This window comes from Cryptomeria japonica, chromosome 5, assembly GCF_030272615.1.
Source record: "Cryptomeria japonica chromosome 5, Sugi_1.0, whole genome shotgun sequence".
NCBI lineage: Eukaryota > Viridiplantae > Streptophyta > Pinopsida > Cupressales > Cupressaceae > Cryptomeria > Cryptomeria japonica.
Genome location: NC_081409.1, coordinates 152,692,584 through 152,711,444, shown reverse-complemented (window position 1 = coordinate 152,711,444; position 18,861 = coordinate 152,692,584).

The window sequence follows — 18,861 nt, the reverse complement described above, 5'->3', positions numbered from 1 at the left end:
GTTTGAATTTGACATCGGCGAACCCTAGCTCGGAGTGAAAAGGTATACTTCGTCGAAACATTGTTGTCATTCAAAATTATTTAGTCATGGCCTCTACATCCAAAATCCCTTCTAGTTCTACCAAACCTGAGGAATCATCCGAGTTTCTTAGAAAGAAGGCGAAATACAATGCCCTATCTCAAATTCCCATCGGAGTCATTGTCGCAGGGGATGTTTCAAGATACATTGATTGCAAATTGGAAGACCTAGGGTCTTTAGTGATTCACTCCCAGTTTATTCTATTATGTGGATATGATAAGAAGATTAAACCAGAGTACAGCGTGATCGAGAAGAAGAAATTCCACAATGCAATATATTTTCTCGAGGAATTCATAGAAGATCATATAAGGATCATTCTAAGTATGGTTCATGGTGATAAGATGTATCTTGAGCGAACCCATTATATTACACCAGAGGCAATCCATATCGTAATAGGTTTCTACAATGTTGGAGAAGTCCCTGTTCTTCACAAGATCACCAAAACCAAAGTGACAGAGCTCACCGGTTCTATGAGCGACCAGCGGGCAATGATTGTAAACACCATAAAAGATGATTTGGTGAAGTATGCGTGCATGGTGATTGGGTATAGAGTATTATATGCTAGCAGAATGAATTCTATTCCTACAGCTGTAGTGCATGTTGCTTATCAGATGATCAAGGATGGTGGAGAATATGACTTATGTACCTATATGCAAAAATAGCTCATGGAGAATCTGAAGTCCATCAACAAGGACAAGACACTGAGGTTTAAGTTTGGTCAACTACTTGTCGGTTTGTTTTTCTATTTTCAAGGGTATTTTCCTAGAGTGGGTGATGTTCAATGGTCAACTGACCTACTGGTTTCAAGACAAATAAAGGAGAGTCTGGAAGCAATGGGATCTGCTTATCCGGAGACTCTGAACAAGTATTTTGATGAGTTCAGACTGAAGATGAACTAGAGAATGAGAATATCAGGTGATCTGATTAAAAAGTATGAAGAGGATATATGTTTCACAATCAAAGTGGATCATTGCATAATGGAAGCAGTTGATCCTAGAGAAGATGAAGTTGAGCCTATGGGCTATGAAGTGGTAAATGATATACTCATAGGGTATGCCTCTACCCTACTTGCCTCACCATTAGATCCCAAGAAAAAAAGGACTGATACTTACTCAGAGAAGATCAAATATATTGTAGTATTGAAGCAAAAGAAGAGGAAAGTTGTGCCATCAACATTGGCACCGGTTACATCTACTGCTAGTCCTAAAGTGACCAAGAGGTCACCAGCCAAAAAGAAACTGGAGGCCATTCCACCAAAGGTATTTGAAAGGAAGAGAAAAACTAGGAATAACACACCGGATTAAGAAGACACTAAACTGGAGGTAGAAATGAAGAAGACGAAGACAACTGGTAATGTACCTGCAACCTCTACACCAATAAATATAGATGTTGCTTCTTACCAGCCTATGACACATTTTCAAAGAATTATAAAGAATGTTAAAAGGAAAGTTCTTGACGATCTAAAAGATTATTTTGATGATCTTAGAGATAGTGAAGAGGAAGAAGTAGAGCTAGAGGTCATTGAATATTTGTGTGATAATGATTGGTCTCCGATTGACATTAAATATGTTATTCCTAGTTCTTTATATAATTATTTGGATAATAAATGGCCCAATTCATTGAAAAGGAGCAAGAAATTAGGGAAGAAATTTTTTCCCAATATTTTCCTGATGTCTCTAATTCATAATTGTTTGAGATTCTTAATCGGTACAAAGGCATCTTTTTCATACAAAAAAGAAGACTTAAGCTACTCGGAGGCAAAACTTCTGAAGTGGAAAAACACACCCATCTGTAGGTTAAAGCAACTGTCAAAATGCAGAAGGTATTCAAAGCTAATCGACGGGTTGAGCAAGAGCCTGACATATCAACAGCCAAACTGGATGAAATCTTTGACAGTCAGGGTGAAAGAATAGCAGAACAAATTGACCCCATTGATGTTGATGCACTAGATGATGAGGACACCACTCTAGAGAAGGAGAAATTTGAAGAGGAGAGAGTGGAGAAAGAAAAAGATGAGAAAGCGGAAAAAGAGAAACTAGAAAAAGATAAAGCAGAGAGAGAGAAACAGGTAAAAGAGAAAGCAGAGAAGGAAAAATCAGAAAAGGAGCAAGCGGAGAAAGCAAGACAAGAGAAAGAGAGAGCAGAGAAGGAAGAAATGAAGAAGAAGGAAGAAGAAAGGAAGAAGGAAGAGGAGAAGAAGAAGGAAGAAGAGAAGAAGAAGGGAGAAGAAAGGAAGAGGGAAGAGGAGAAGAAGAAGGAAGAAGAGAAAAAGAGAGTGGAAGAAGAGAAAGAGAAGGCTGCCAAGGGTGCCCAAGAAAAAGAAGAAAAAGAGAGGAAAAGACAAGAGGAGATCAAGGCAAAGGAACGAGGAAAGACTCCTAAGGCAACCGAAGATCAAGCCAAATAGGTTGATCTCACCAGTCACACTGATTTGACTCTTTCCTGTCTTACTCACTTGGTAGATGAAAATGAGCTATCAAGGAGCATTCAAATGGCTTAGGATAGATTGGAAGAACTGAGGAAAAAGAAAGAACAAGATGTCATTCAATTTGTTGTTGACACTCTTTCCAATCTAATCCCTAGTACTAACCTCCCTAGTACTGATTCCTCACTGGCCAAGTTAAAACTTCTTTGCACAGTAGTGGATGATCAAGTACAATGTTTGGAAGATGTTTCCTAGGCCAGTGCAAAGAAAAACCATGAAAAGGCACTCAAAGTTGCACTGGTGAAACAATTTAATGAAGACAAAGACAAGCTGATCCACTAGAGAGATGATATTAGTCTGGCAATAGCTAAAGGCCATAAATTGTTGAGCAAAATCTACCAGTCAGATATATTGTGTGATGATGCTTTGAAGAAAAAATAGTCAACTCAAATCAAAGTTAAAACAATATATTGGCAACTTCAAATTGCCATATGATTCCTTCACAGTGTATGGAAAGGCTGTTCACACTCACCAGCAACAGATTGCAAAGATCAAATCGGAGATCTGCAAGTGGATACAAGATCTGTAGGAGCTCCAATTACTTCTATTACCCAAATTGCAGGTTCTTCAGAAGTTCTTTCTGAACTTGGAGGCTATTACTGTTACACAGGAATTGAGCACCATCGATGCCATGGAGGAGTTATCTTTCCAGATGAAGACTCAGAGTGAAATTGTTGCCTCACTCCTAGATACCTGGTCCACAGACATGAAGGATTTCATGAAAAAATTTAAATCTATTTTTGAAAAGTTTTACTCTTTATTAGTCATGAACATATACTCTGTTTTTATGTTATGAAATATAACTTTGGTAAATTTTTGCGAAAGGAGTGTTTGCATTACTTTGTCATTGTTGGCAAAGGGGGAGTCGCATTCATGAAAATTTTAGGGGGAGTAGCATTGAATTTGCACATACTTATAATTTTGGCAAAGGAGTAGTGTATATGCTTAGGGGGAGCAATTTTGATTATGGAATCATTTTTGTTTTGTAAGCACTTAGATGTCAAATTTTTCTAAGTGTTGCCATCAATGCAGATTGTTGATATTTTGATGATGCTTAATTGTGGTTGTCATTGATGGACACACACTTATTTTATGTATGAGTTAATCTCCACCAGCAATATGTGTTGTATTGTTCACACCAGTATTATATGCCATTGAATGAATAGTCTTTATTTTTAGAAGACTATCGATGTTTTGCAGAAAATGCTTTCTGGTCAAAGCATGTATGAAGACCTCAAGTGAAACAAGGAATCCTAGCGGTAGTCAATCTTTTTGATCAGAACACTATATTCTAGTTTACCAGTCTTTGTTTATCAATATATTATGCTTAATTGGTAAAATTGTAGAGTGTGATGAGTTATCATCCACCGACACTTTGGCGGTGATTTTGTGTCATGTTACCAATGTGTCTAGATGCTTTGAACCTAGGAAATTGTAATCCAATCTCATTGGAATGACATGAAATCAGCTTCCTATTTAAGGACATCATGTCTAGGGTTTTAGAGGAATGTATGTATGTGTGCATTTATGTTGAAGAAGTGGATTTGTTATAGAAGCATCGTGCGGTAGAGATTGAACATGAAAAGGATAGAAGACTAAAGTAATGCATTAACAAAGAGCTGTCAAGGATCTAATCAAGCATTTTGTGTTATTGTCTATATCATTCACATGTTGATTACTAATCTCTTCGACAAGTCTGAAACCCTTAACCGGGTAGGCCCAGTCAAGCCTTTTGTAAATTCTCTAACAAGGTGGTTCACAATTGTGAATCTGAAATCCTTTAACAGGGTAGTCTTTAACAGGATGTATCTCCTCACAGAGATCTGGATTCCTAATAGGATTTGTTCTGGTGAAGAATATTGTAAAGCCTTAACCAGTCTGACCTTAACTGGTCTGGTTACTATTCTGCAGATAGTTGACTTGTGAGTTTTACTCACCGTGGTTTTTCCCATTTGGGTTTCCATGTCAAAATATCTTGTGTTATGGTGATTGTGCTTCTGTGGGTGAATGCTCTATTTTCTATTTGACTTGTTTGTGTTTTAACCAGTTTGTTGTTTAAACTAATATACTGGCCTACAACAAAATTGCTCAAGAGTTTGGTTAAGTCTTTGGGAATACTAATTCACCCCCCCTCTTAGTATTCATCAAGATGTTCATGTGTTTCCTCTCATGGAACATCTTTTTCTACCTGGGTTGTCTGATGCAGGAGCATCCCCAGTCGATGAGCAATCTTGTATCAACCAAAAATATTTCCTTTTAGTTTATTATTATTTAGTTCCTTGTGTAGTTAACTGTATTCTTATCGGTATGTACTGGTAGTTTCTTGTTCTTTGTGGTAGATCTTGTTTGCAGTTTCCTAGCAATTTCATATTGTTGATTCCATATTTCTAGTTCATTTGGGTTCTTCTCCGATCAGTTTCGCTTCTGGTTGGCTGCTTCTAGGTTCTCAGGACAATTCTTGTGCTTATCAGTTGGTTTTCCTTCATTACTGTCATGATTCTTAGCATGTGGATCCATCTTGGGCATTGTCTGATGTTCTTTAGCATGTGGCTGACCTTCCTGCTGAACCGTATCACTTGGTTGCTATTTTCTGGAAATATTTCTTAAATCTTAGGGCCGACCTAATTACACGTTTCATTTTCTTGCACTGGTGAATGTAATCCTTTGAGGTCAACCCGGATATGTTCTAGTGGGTATAAATACGATGTTATGTAATAATTTGTGGGGGCAAAGGAAGTAGAACTTAGAATAAGGATTGAGATTCGCATGTTGTGATCTGGTTGATTCTTAGAGTCCCAGTTGGATTGTATCTGGCTTGAAGCCTGCATGTAACCAGTTAACTATCGGATGTTCTTTGATGATAATATGAAGATTTTTGGAAGTTCTACGGCTATAATTTAATCTTTTTATGTGGATTTTTTTATGTTCCCTTACTACTTTCATTGTGTCTCTCTTGCTGCATAAGTTAGTTGACTCTCTTGAGGGTTCTTACCGGTTATGGTTGCATCACTCCCTATCTCCCCCCTCTCCCTTGCCCAACACCTCTCCCTTTTTTGATACTTCTATCTCTCCCCTCTCCCCCTCCCCCTAATTACTCTCTCTCTCTCTCTCTCTCTCACACACACACACACACACACATGAGTCATATCCTCTTATCTCCTTATCTCTCCCTTTCCCTCTCCCTATCTCTCTCTATACTTTCATATCCTCCCTTCCCCCCTTTCCCCAAATCTCTCTCTCTCTCTCTCTCTCTCTCTCTCTCATGAGTCCTTTCCCCTTATCTCTCTATCTCTCCCTTTCCCTTTCCACCTCTCTCTATCTCTCTCTCTCTATACTTCCATATCCTCCCCTCCCCTCCCCCTGAATACTCTCTCTCTCTAGATCTCTTTCCCCTTCTCTCCCTCCCCCCCTCTCACTCTTTTGGTACTTTCATCTCCTCCCCTCTCTCCATCCCCCTAATTACTCTCTCTAGATCCCTTAAGTTTTGGAACAAATTCCTACACTAACCTTGAGAGGAGGGTAATGCAAATTTTTTTACAAATCATTAAAATAGTCATAGAGACTTAATAGAAATAAATATAATATCATTCATACCACAACACAATGATTTATGTGGGGAAAATCTTTTCGGGAGAAAAACCCCACACTCCAAAAGTAGCTCAAGATATTATTCAACAATTAATAACAAATTACAATATATTTGTAAAGAAATCTCTTCACATGACTACCACTAATAAGAGATTCAAAGGTAACTCAATAATTGTAAGACTCTTACACACAACCTCTTTCTCACACACTTCATATATAGGAGATACAATACAAGAAACCGTCAAAACAATATTTACAAAACCATGGGCTAAAACCACCCAATAAAGTAGAGTTGACTTTATCCACATTCTAAATGCCCTATGACATGTCAAAAAAAACATCAACATGTGTTCCTCCCTTTTATAGCTCATTTATGTGTCCGATTCATTTTATATTTCCTATTTTAGGACTCCAAACTTCTAGAGGCCATAACTTGTGAACTAGGTGTTCGATTGACGAACTGTTTAATGCGCCAGAAAGCTCATGAAGTGCTCTATAACCTTGTAACATGCTACAATATTTAGGAAAATTTTTCAAGTCATTTCAGATGGTCTAAAGTCCTCAAAATGAAATTTAAACCTTTCATCGCACCCTCCAAAATTGAAAACTTTAATATATTCAAAACTAGTTATGATTGTGCGACGAAAATTTGCCGACATGCTTATCTAGTAAATCCAAAGTGTTGGGGAGAATTTCTCACCATTTCATGCTCAAATGAAAACTTAGTATAAATAGTAACCTCATGTAAATTCAAGGTTGAGACATCATTTTCCCAACACTCTCCCTCTCTTTTTTTTGATAGTTTCATCTCCTACCCTCTCCCCCTCCCCCTAATTACTCTCTCTCTAGATCCATTTCCTCTTATCTCCCTACCTCTCACTATCTCCTTATCCTTTTCCAACCCCTCTCTCTCTCTCTCTCTCTCTCTCTCTCTCTCTCTCTCTCTCTCTGTTTTGATACTTCCATCTCCTCCCCTCTCCCCCTCTTGCTAATTACTCTCTCTTTCTCTCCATACTTCCATCTCCTCCCCTCTCGCTTTCCCCCTATACCTTGTCAATGCCCTCTCTCTCTCTCTCTCTCTCTCTCTCTCTCTCTTCTCTATTATTATGCTTCCAGAGTCTGGATAGCATTCCACCTCACTCACACTAGGTGTGCCATACAAGAGTAAAGTAAGATAAACATGTAAGTTAATATATAATTTAATTAATTTCAATTTAAATGAGAAGCATGTAGACAATAAAAAATTGTAATCAACTAAGTGCAAAAACATATAGTGCACTAGTACAAAAACAACAATATATGACTAAAAAAACTACCAAAAATTGCATATAAATGACTAAATTTGATCACGTGACCATTAGTATTTTATTGCAAGTCATTAATCACACGACCAAATTTATGAATAAACTATTTTAGTCATTTATTGATTGTTTTGATTGATAAATTTGGTCATTTATTTGGTCATTGATTTAGTCATTAATTTAGTGATTTATTGTTGTTTACTAGTCATTTATTTAGTTATTGATTTGGTCATTGATTTAGTCGTTAATTTAGTCATTGATTTTTGTTAATGGGTGATTTATTTAGTCATTAATTATTGTCAATTAGTAGTATATTTAGTCATTCTAATCATTATTTTACCATCAACTGGTCATATATTTAGTCATATTAGGGCACGATGGAATTGGACCACCAACCTCCTACTTGTAAAGTAGGTGCTCTTCCATTTGAGCTATTACCCTTTAAAGTATAATTATACCATGTACCCTATGTTAGCCTATAAACATACATTTCTACAAATACAAAATCAAGTAATTGATGACACAAAATCAATGTTTAAGGACATGACATCACTATCTAAATATCTACAAGAGAGGATTTCAATGACCAATGACCAACTCTACACTTAGCTAAAATATCTACAATGACCAACTCTACAATCAGCTAAAATATCTACAAGAGAGGATTTCAAAACAAAAAGATTGACTCACATATTTTTTTTTGCCCCATATCTCCTTTGCTAACTTCTTTGCATATTCAAGGTCATCAGACACTAAAATATTATCAAATAAGGTTCTTGATTTGGCCTATTGTACAAGAAAATAGGAGAACATAGATTGTCAAATGGAATCAATTACTCAAAGTCAACCAAGACACTACAAGTAGGTTGAGTTGACAACTTTAAAAATGAAATATATATATGAACCTACCATAACCCAATTCCAATATATTTTAAATTGGTGTATACATAGAGCTCGAGGTCATCCTTGAATTCTATTCACAATAAGGTTACAATATAGTGTCATATATTTTAGTATTAGAGACCATAAGCTTTTAAGATTTGAAACCCCAATGATACGTTATTTAAAAATAAATGCTTACCAAGATTGTCAATCAATGGAGCCTTCCATTTTCCCTTTAGTTATCATGACAACGTAGAAATCCACTTATTAAGAAACCACCTCCACACTAGAAGCTAGCAGTCACAAGGAGAACTTGGTGCTTTAACAAAACATGAATTTTTTATTCATTTTTGTTGTATGAAACTTCATAGGGATCAATTTACTGTACAAAACATGTCTATTTATACAAGTGAATAATGCCAAGTTCTTAAGTGAAGAATCTCAACATATAAAGAGTCATTCTTTATTCCCAAACAACAACTATAAAATAATGAATGACACATAAAAAAGATACGTACACTAGATTACATATATATTATCCAACATAACATACAATTACATGGTTCCAAAAAAAAATGCTATCCAACATAGAGAATGAAAATCAAATCTAACATAGATAAAAGATTCTTAAGAACACTATTCTTTGTCAACTCATTATTCCAAAGGCTATTCAGAAATAAATAAAAATCGATAAGATTATGAAACCTACTTCCAATTTTGCCTGCAAAAGGTCAAGCATTGGGCCTTTTGAGTGCTAAGGTCTAGAACCTCAGAACTCTCTATGTTTGATTGTCCCATTTCGTATAAACAATATCGAATATTTGGTTCTAGCTCTTCAACACGTTGTCAGCACAAGACCTGATTTTCAATATCCCCAAAATTTCCTAGCTCATCATAAACTATGATGAAGATGAAATCTACCATGATTCCTTTTATCTAAAAAAATTCAAATATACTTCACAAATAGATAGAAAACCAAGAAAAAATAGTAAAGCCAAATCCTGTCATTCTCTTCAATAACAATTGAACAAATCAAATAATCTTGAATTCTTTTGAGAGAAGTGGTAATCCAATAAATGATCAAGTAAAGAGGCACAAAAAAGATGAAAGAGAAGTTTGCAAAATCCATGCAATTTACAAGTGAAGCCAACATAAAAAATTCTTGTAATTGGGAAGAGACGGGTCTAGACGATGATAGACATAATGAGTAAATGCTGGAAAAATAACATTAGTTTGTTCTGTTCTTGAAATGAGCTATAGAAATTAATAATGTTGCTTATTCCTTATTTGTTTAGGAACTCAATAATGTAATAAATACTAATTTAATTGCCAATCTTGCCTCAAATAATATGCTATTAACCAACTACATAACATTTCCATATACCTCTTTATTTAATTATATGGACTTATTTAGAACTTCAAATTATGAAAACATATGACACATTTTCCTCTAAACACCTAAAGTGACCCTATGGTCATATCGACCTTCTTTGCTAATTTTAGATAACTTCCCAATTGTTCATACTATCTAAGAATTCCCAAGCTTGAAAAACAACTTTTCACCCAAGGTAATGCATGGTACTAGTAATATCATACAATATCGAGGTACATAAATGTAGATATTATCTCAACATAATTTTATTAGGAATATTAAAGTCAATATTGTCATGAACAATACCCCTTCTTAGTTACTAGTTTAACTGATTGGTTCAATAATCTTGATAGACCGACCTGTAATTTAATACTTCTTTGTAGTAGCACAAATAATATTAATAGCTCTCTTACACTATCATCATTCTCACTACTAACTATATTATACTTAATGGTCGTATATATATATATATATATATATATATATATATTTGAAACTATCAATACAACATTACTCTTAACACCAACGATGTTACCATGCATTATCCTAAACCTTAGAATACTTAGAACCACCTTTCCTCCAAAAACATAAAACGAACCCTTCATTCAACCTTTGATCTAATATATATATATTTGAATAATACAACATAAATATTTTATTTGCACTTATTTTATTAAATCTTTTGTTAACAGAGATTTATTACATAAAGCCTACAACATGATTTCTATGATTGGGAATTTAATCAATAAAATCAAATCAAAATCTAGAGCGTCCGATTATTGTCAATGAAAAAAAAAGATATTAATCAATATGCAACACTCAAAAAATCACGTGTGAGAGGTAAACATTACCTGTGGGTAGCTCAGTGACCATACATAAGGCCTATACTGGTTGTAGTAGATTGAAGGTAATATCTATATTTTCCAAGCATTAGAGAGAAAGCACAATAGTAAGTTTCTATTGTTCGGATATACTCGCTTGAAATCTCCTTACAATGGTGCTTAGATATGGAAACTATTGTTTCATTTTACTCTAAATTATATGAACCCCTTTCATTAATGAAAAACTATAATATATGCAATATTCTACAATTAGGAAATATGTATTCTATTTATGCATATATTGATTGGGAACAATGATTACACTACTCAAACTTGGGAACACTTAAATATACTGACAATATTCCCATATGCTCCCCCCAAAATAGTGGCAATGGAATACCAAATTGTGAAACAACTATATACTTAAGCATCAGATGCGAGAAAGAGAGAGAACTTGTCATAGAAAACCTTGACGTAATCCAGGCACATTGCTAAATTAGAATGGCGGTAAAAAGTATGGCACTCTGCAGAATTTGCATTTGCTCCAATTTTCTTGCACCTTTCAATTGATTAAAAAATATTATAAAATATATTAATTAGCAGTGAAATAAATGCATCTTCTTTAACATATAAAAATCTCACCAATCTTGGATGCTGACTCAATAACAACAGCAAGTGCAAGAACAAGAAAATTTGACATCATCATCGGGCTCAAACGTAAATGATGTGGAAAGCAAAATAGAAAGAATGGTTCTAAGTACAAATCCTGTTGCAGGCAAGATTGCCAAAATGGTGTTTATGATTTGGCCTGGAATGTTGGATCTCCAAAGCAATCTTCAAAACCTAAAGTTGACATGCTATTGAAGGTATATGCTGTGTCATTTACTTGGAAAAATAGTTTGTTGTTGCTTTGTGAGTTCGTTATAATGGACAAGTTTCAAGTTTTCCATATTCACTAAATTTAATCTGCTTTTAAGACATCTAAAATGAGGTTTCAATATATTCTCTGATAAATCTTATTAAATGAAAAACTTAATGCATTTATGAACTTTATATTTTTTCAGTTCTACTACAACATTCAATAAAATTTGCAATTACTCTAAAAGTTTTATTTCTCATCAAGTTTCTGATTGCATTTTGTGCCCTGTTCTTTTTCATATGACACAAATAGATATCGTAGGTTGTGCCTAATATTCTAGGCATGCTTGGTAGCATTATAGAAGTCTATAAGTCTGTAATTTTTCCAATTGAACAACCTTAGGAAATATACAATTTTCTTGCAAGATAAAATGATGAATGCAAAATATAGATGCCAAACCCCAATGAAATGAATGCTGATCAGCAGTAAAAGTAGTAGCAACAAATTTAGGAGACTGTATCAATCAAAGTATCCAATTATGAACAGTGGATTCCGCAATTCACAACGTTGATAAGAGTTTACGAACCTTCAAATGCCAAAAGTAATTATGATAGCTGATCAACATTATTCATAGGGTTGATATAAGCTTTGAGATTCTTACATGGAAAAAACATGATTAATATAGAAAAACAGATCTGAGTACTAATTGTTGATATGATTAATATTATTAAAAAAAAGATCTGAGTAGTAACTGTTGAATAGCTGTACTTGCATTTTTATAGTTTTCTTCACTAATTTTCATTATTTTCTATTAAATATTTCTCAGGCTAGAAATTATGGTAATTTGTCAGTGATTCTACGTGCGCTTAATCCTATGGCAACTATGGCAACTACAATTTGATGATTCTTCCTACTGATTTTATTATGTTGCTAGAGAGGCACAATCAACACTACCCTGGTTAGGGATCACAACAGGAACAGAGTAAGCTCACCTAGAGCATGGACAGTCTTATAAAAGACTAAAACAAGTATGTCACTAGATAAAAATGAGAATGATATATCGAATCAATCAATCAGGTTCCTATTCTATTCCTATTCTTATTCTATGCCAGTTCATTTTCAGCAATTAGGTGCCTATTCTCTTCCTGTTGTTATACCCACTTTGTGGCTCTCATCCACAATGTGGGAATAGGAGAAAAATATATCAATCTAATACCCGGTTTACAAGGATATTCACTCCCTAAAACCCATAAAAGGTAACAACTGAGACTAGCCTCCAAGATGCAATGATTCAATATCTTTTCAAAAATAATGGAATTTAACATTAAGTTGTAACAAGCAATGCTAACTCTTGTTTAAAAATCCTGAAGTCCTCTAAGATGAGAGTAAAGAAGTCCCCATGAAATATGGTTTGCACCTTGACTTCAATGAGATTCCAGTAGTTTTCAACTGAACTGTGTATGATGAAAAATTGCAACTTTTCCTGATCATCTAGTGTCTTCAAGGAGAGGCCCTTACCAGCTTAGATGGGTATTTAATAAATAACTAATCTCAGCTTGTAACAAAATGCACAAAAGACCTTAAAAGAAGGGCATTTCTACCATAATAATTACCTAGAGAATTTGTTGCACCAACTATCTGAAGCATTGCCTTAACTACCAAAGTTTTGTGGAGCATTAACTATCCGAACAATTATGCTTGAAAGAAGCTCAAGACTAGATTGTTATAAAATATATATTTTGTCCAGTGCTAAACTAAAGGTGCAAAATTAATACATAGCACCAGTTTTTGTTTTGTTTGTGTTGATGGAAGAAGAATGTATTGAAGTTACTATGAATTAAAAGAGTCATATAAATTTTCTGAAATGATATCATAAACAATTGAAAATTAGTTACTATTGTGACATTAACATATACAATCATTAATATCATTTTGATAAATGTGCAGGACCCCTATAAAATCTCCATTTAAAACCATTAAAAATAACATCACTCATAAATAACATGTTTGACACAAAACTCTGCATCACAAGTTATGAAGGCTTAATTCTTTGGCCCCATGAAAAAAAATCTGAATACAAAAAATAACCATTGCAAATGGCAGAAATACAATAAATATTACTCATTGTGCTGACCCATCGCAATCTACAATTCCAAAAGACAATAAATTCTTCAAAGAAACCAAACTTGCAAGTCCCTGCAATATTACAGAGGAGGAATTTCATATTAAAGTTTTAAACACGCTTACATCTATGTTATAACTAATTCTAGATCATAGCTTTGAAACACAAAAAAAAATAATAATAATTGAATACATTCCATTAGCAAGATGAAGTAAGCCATACATAAAACATAGGAGAAAAATCATCCTCAACTACAATCAAATATCCTCTTTCAGTTTAGCTTACCCATACAGAAAATTTGACAAAAATAATGAAATAGTTTGTCCTATGGATGAGATGAACTTAAGTGACAAAAGCATCAGGGATTTCACAAGAAAGATCCAGGTTCAAATCTCAGAAAACATGACGAGTGTTCATTTTTTTATAAAATACTGCAACACTTATTGGGTATGGCATATCTAAGGTCCAGTCCAAGCCCTTGGTGAATTTCATGAAAGATAAACCCTTAGTAATGGAAACAAAGCCGAATTTTACACACTTAAAAAAGGTAAGGCAATTTACCAAATGAAATAGAAACAAAGAAATGACAAAATTTAATTTAAGCTACAATGGGACTCAACACCCACTAATCAAGGAGGCCCCAACTTTAAATTACCTGGAATTTGAAGTCAAAAAAATATAATTATGGGTATAAATCTTGGATAGTAATTTAGAATATATACCTAAAACATTCATATAATAAAGAAATGATGCAGTGAGCTACAAAACAATAAACAATGTGTCGTGAAAATTTGTAAAGTCTAAAAAATAAGGGTATAACTAAAACGGAATGAATGCTAGTCAAATGGAATAAATTAAAGTGGTAAAAGTATTAGATATTTTATAGCATAGCCCTAGGTTCATACCCTGGGACAATTGCAAATGTATATGAAAGTGCATAAAGTACCACATCCAACCAAACAGGTTGGGGTCAAGTCCCGAGCAAATTTTACTAGAAAGGGGCTAGAAAGGGGCTCTTGGTTGTGGCATTTAAGTTAAAATGGAAGATGTCCAATGCCAAAATTGCAATTCAATAGTGAAAGTTATAATAGCAAAAACAACTAGTTCCCAGGTTGCAATTATAACAGTAGATAGTTGAAAAAACAGAAAATTCGAAGAGGAAGCTATTATATAGTTAACACAATATGTGTATAGGAAATAGCATATCTCAAAATAACTTTGATTTACAAATGCTTAAATCATAGAACGTGCCAGGAAACCATAATGGTTGTCTCCAGATTGCTATTGCCTCCACCTGGTACTTTCAATTTGTATTTGTGGTCGGACTATCTTCATTATGCCTCCCTTTGCTCCAAACCCATGAATTCCGTGAGGTGCACTGGTCACCTATCAATAGACCTGTAACTTGCATCCACCGTCTCATCCCATAATGGAAGATATCAATGAATAAAATACTAACACACAACAATGATAGCAGGCTTGATGTTTATTTTGGCCTTGGCCATGTGCAAGGTATCAGTCTTCAATAAAGAGTGCAATTGTTCATAATGTCTGGGGCAGACAAAGATCAATAATGGTCAAAAAACAAGAACACGGTAGCACTTCTTCAATAATGCTTTATTAGCCTCAAGGATGAGTTAAGGTTTTAATGTAGAGATACAAAATAAATGTATAGTTCCAGGCAAACATAATAAGTTTTAAGAGAACAATGCATTGTATAAAGGTCAAGATTGTTTTATGGTTTTTCTTGCCACGATATGGTTAGGAGATCATAACATTGCCATGATCAAGTGAAGAATAGATATTATTGTCTTTGATAGTCAGTCTTGATGGCTCTTCTACTGACTACCACAGGTCTGGTCACTAGGTGTTGTGTTTCTCTTTTGAATGGAAGATGCCACAAATTTATGAGCTTAAAAGGATTCTCATTGATAGGGCCCTTTCTTGTGATTTTATCCTTATATGCCACATAAATGGATTCATGGTGACTTTGTTCATAATGTTTATGATTGTTACCATCTTTATATTTGTGCATCTTGATGCTCTCTGATCTTCTCTCTGTGTGGAGGACTGATTCTTGTGTTTGGTTGCTTCAATGACTGCAAAACAAAGCCCTATAGCTGATCACAGGCTTGATGATCTCATTTGGTTGCCCACTGTCTTTGACTAAAAATTTCTAGATCTTTAGGTCTAGTCATATGTCTCGGTAGCAGAGATATCATAATCAATAGTGATCCCACCTATTTCTTTGCTTATCTCATACTTGCAATACTTGGCTGCTTTGAGGGCTTCTCATCTTGGAGTAGTCTTCAAGCCTTACCCCCAAGTCTGAAATATGTCAACATATTGACATAAAGAGGAGGAATCACTGTCAAATATAATGAAGAGAAGCCATGTGGCAGTTAGGACATAAGATAACAAGAAGGCTAAAGGACAGTGATGTCAAAGCCCTTAAAGTCTGAGACAAAGAAAAGGCACTTGAATAGAACATAGAGGTAAGAATTCTTTAAAGGCTCATGACCATTCAAGGCAACTAGATGACAATAACAGTTTATAGAGTGCTCACATAATGCAAGCTAAACAATATGGATAACTAACACAGTCAAGGTAGGGAGATCCAATGAAGGAAAGCCCATCCTTGCAGCCTAACACAAAAACCATGCAAAGCATACTGGTAACTGGTAACACAATGCCAGAAATAGTAGAAAGAACAATTGGTAAACAATATGAATAAATCTTATTACAATATGAAGAATGATACATGTCACATGTTGGATCGCAGTCCAGGATACAACTAATGCTTACAATGCAATTACAAGATCCGCAGATCATCCTCATATCAAATTGGCCTACAGTAACAATTACCGGTTCTATCATAATCTGGACCTCAACTGTAGTACCCCTCCTCAATCAAACTCTTTTTGTATTTTGTTTGACTTTAGTTGACTGTTTAGTGGAACATTACTGTATATTGATTCAGACCTTATGCGATGTTATTTCATGCTTTATCTGGATTTGTGGTGTATGCTTTCATGCAGTATCTCAGTGCTTATGATTAATATTATTTTATGGATCATTATCATGGACAGACATTTTTACCTTATATGTGCGATGCGTTATTTATATGTTGCATGTTTGCATGTGTATGGGATGCAAGGGGAAGATTTTTCTTCACTACTCCAGTGAGACACGGAACGCCACGATTCTCCTTCATCGGTGTGCGTGTCATGTCTATTTATATATTTGTCTATATGCATGTGTGGTTCTTTGGTGCAGGACATTGTAGGTACTATTAAGGGGTAGGTACGAGGTATCGACTCCACCTGGTTTCACAAGTCCGAGTGTGCCTTATTTGTCCGATGGGAGTGGAAGAGGTAGTTGTTGGACCCTAACTTGACCCGTAGTTACACTCGTGTGAGTGTTGTCAGTCGGTTGTCTTTCCCATCTGGCTAGTATGCGAGTCATAGTGCTTTGGTTTGGTCATTTGGGAGTCGTCATTTGATCATTCTTCATTTTGCATCCTTTCATTCATTTGTATGTTATTTAATTGAGTGGATGATGCTATTTTTATTATTGGCATAATTAGTTGATTATTATGCTCATAAGTCTATTGATTTAATTAAATAAATGAATTGCTAGAATTAAATGGTTAAATTGGCTTATTTTATTGTGAATAGTTGTATTAATATTTTGTGGAAGGAAATAAGTATTTGCCTTGCCATTTAAATTTTAAATGCTTATGTTGAAAGGAAGTATTGTGAAAATGGAAATAGAAAATTAATAAAAGTTTTTATTTTTACCTTTCCATTTGACTTTTGTATTTTATTTGTTGGAAAAGAATTGTTTTTGGATAAAGGTAAATCTGATTGTTTTTACTCTTAATAATAATTTAATCTGATTGGTGGAGGAAATTTTTAACCTAGAAAGTTTAGGTTGAAATTATTTTCCCATATATTCCTGGAAGTTCACGAGAATGGGAGGCATAATTTTTTAATTAGAAATTTGGAAAACCATTCTAGAAGAGGAGCTAGAATTGGGTTTGGTTTGCAAGGACTGGGATTCTTCCATCATTTTGCTTGCTAGTTTGCTTGAAGGTTGGATAATCTCTTCTCGTTTGAAATTTAATTTTGAATATTTTAGTTGCTTCCTAGGTGTTGGAAAAATGCAAATCTCTTGTAAATCTTTGTTGAATGGCTAGAATGAAAGAAATAGTGCCTATTATTGTTGATTTTGTGGAGCACATATAAAATGTTTGCATATAGGAAAGAAATGGTTCATTTCTCTATTTGTTATTTGTTATTTGTTCTTGAAAATCAAATTCTTGAATTACCTCTTCTATTTGGAATAGAAAGAATTAGATTTAGCTTGTTGTATGCTTTCTAGCATCTATTTGCCCAAGATTTGGGGTTTATGTTGGTAAAAATTGGCTGTTTACCTCTTGATAGATATAAGGAATTCTTCCTGTGTAATGGAAGTGAGGAAATTGATCTTAATCCTTGTCCTATCTGTTAAATTCTTCTATCATTGCCTAAATCTTTATTTATTGGGTTCTCATGTGATTTTAATTCACCATTTACCTTATTGGTAAATATCCCTTTTGTATTCTTGAGTTTGGCATTGTGTATGTGCTCCCGTGAAATGAATAGGAGATGAATTGATTTGGTATCATATTGTTACCCTGTGGCGGGCTAGCCCCACCATGCGAGATGGTAGTGTCTGAATACCACAGGTAGCAATACTACCAATCGGCAGTACTGCTACGCGATAGCAACACTACTGGTCGGTAGGGCTGCTACGCACTACCGGTCGATAGGACTGCTATCGGTTGGTAGGGCTGCTTGCGTAGCAGCCCTACCGACCAGTATGTTGGGAAAAATGGTGTCTCAACCTTGCATTTATGCGAGGTTACTATTTATAGTAAGTTTTCATTTGAGCACGAAATGGTGCGAAACTCTCCCTGAAGCTTCTGGTTGGTTAGATAAGCATTCCGGTAAAGTTGCGTCGCAAGGTCACAACTAGTTTTGAAGATATTAATGTTTTCATCTTGGAGGGGTGCAATAAAATATTTAAACTTAATTTTGGGGACTTTAGAGGCTCCGAAATGCCCTGAAAAGTGGTCGTAACCAGTGAAGCGGGTTACGAGGTGATAGAGCACTTCACGAGCTTTTCGGCGCTTCAAACGGTTCATCAATCGGACACCCGGTTCTCAAGTTATGGCCTCCGAAAGTTTGTACTCTTGAAATAGGAAAAATAATTTGTATCGAATACATAAATGAGCTGTAAAAAGGGAGCGACACATGTTGATGTGTGCTTTAACATGTCATAGGGCATCTAGAAGGGAGATAAGGTCGGC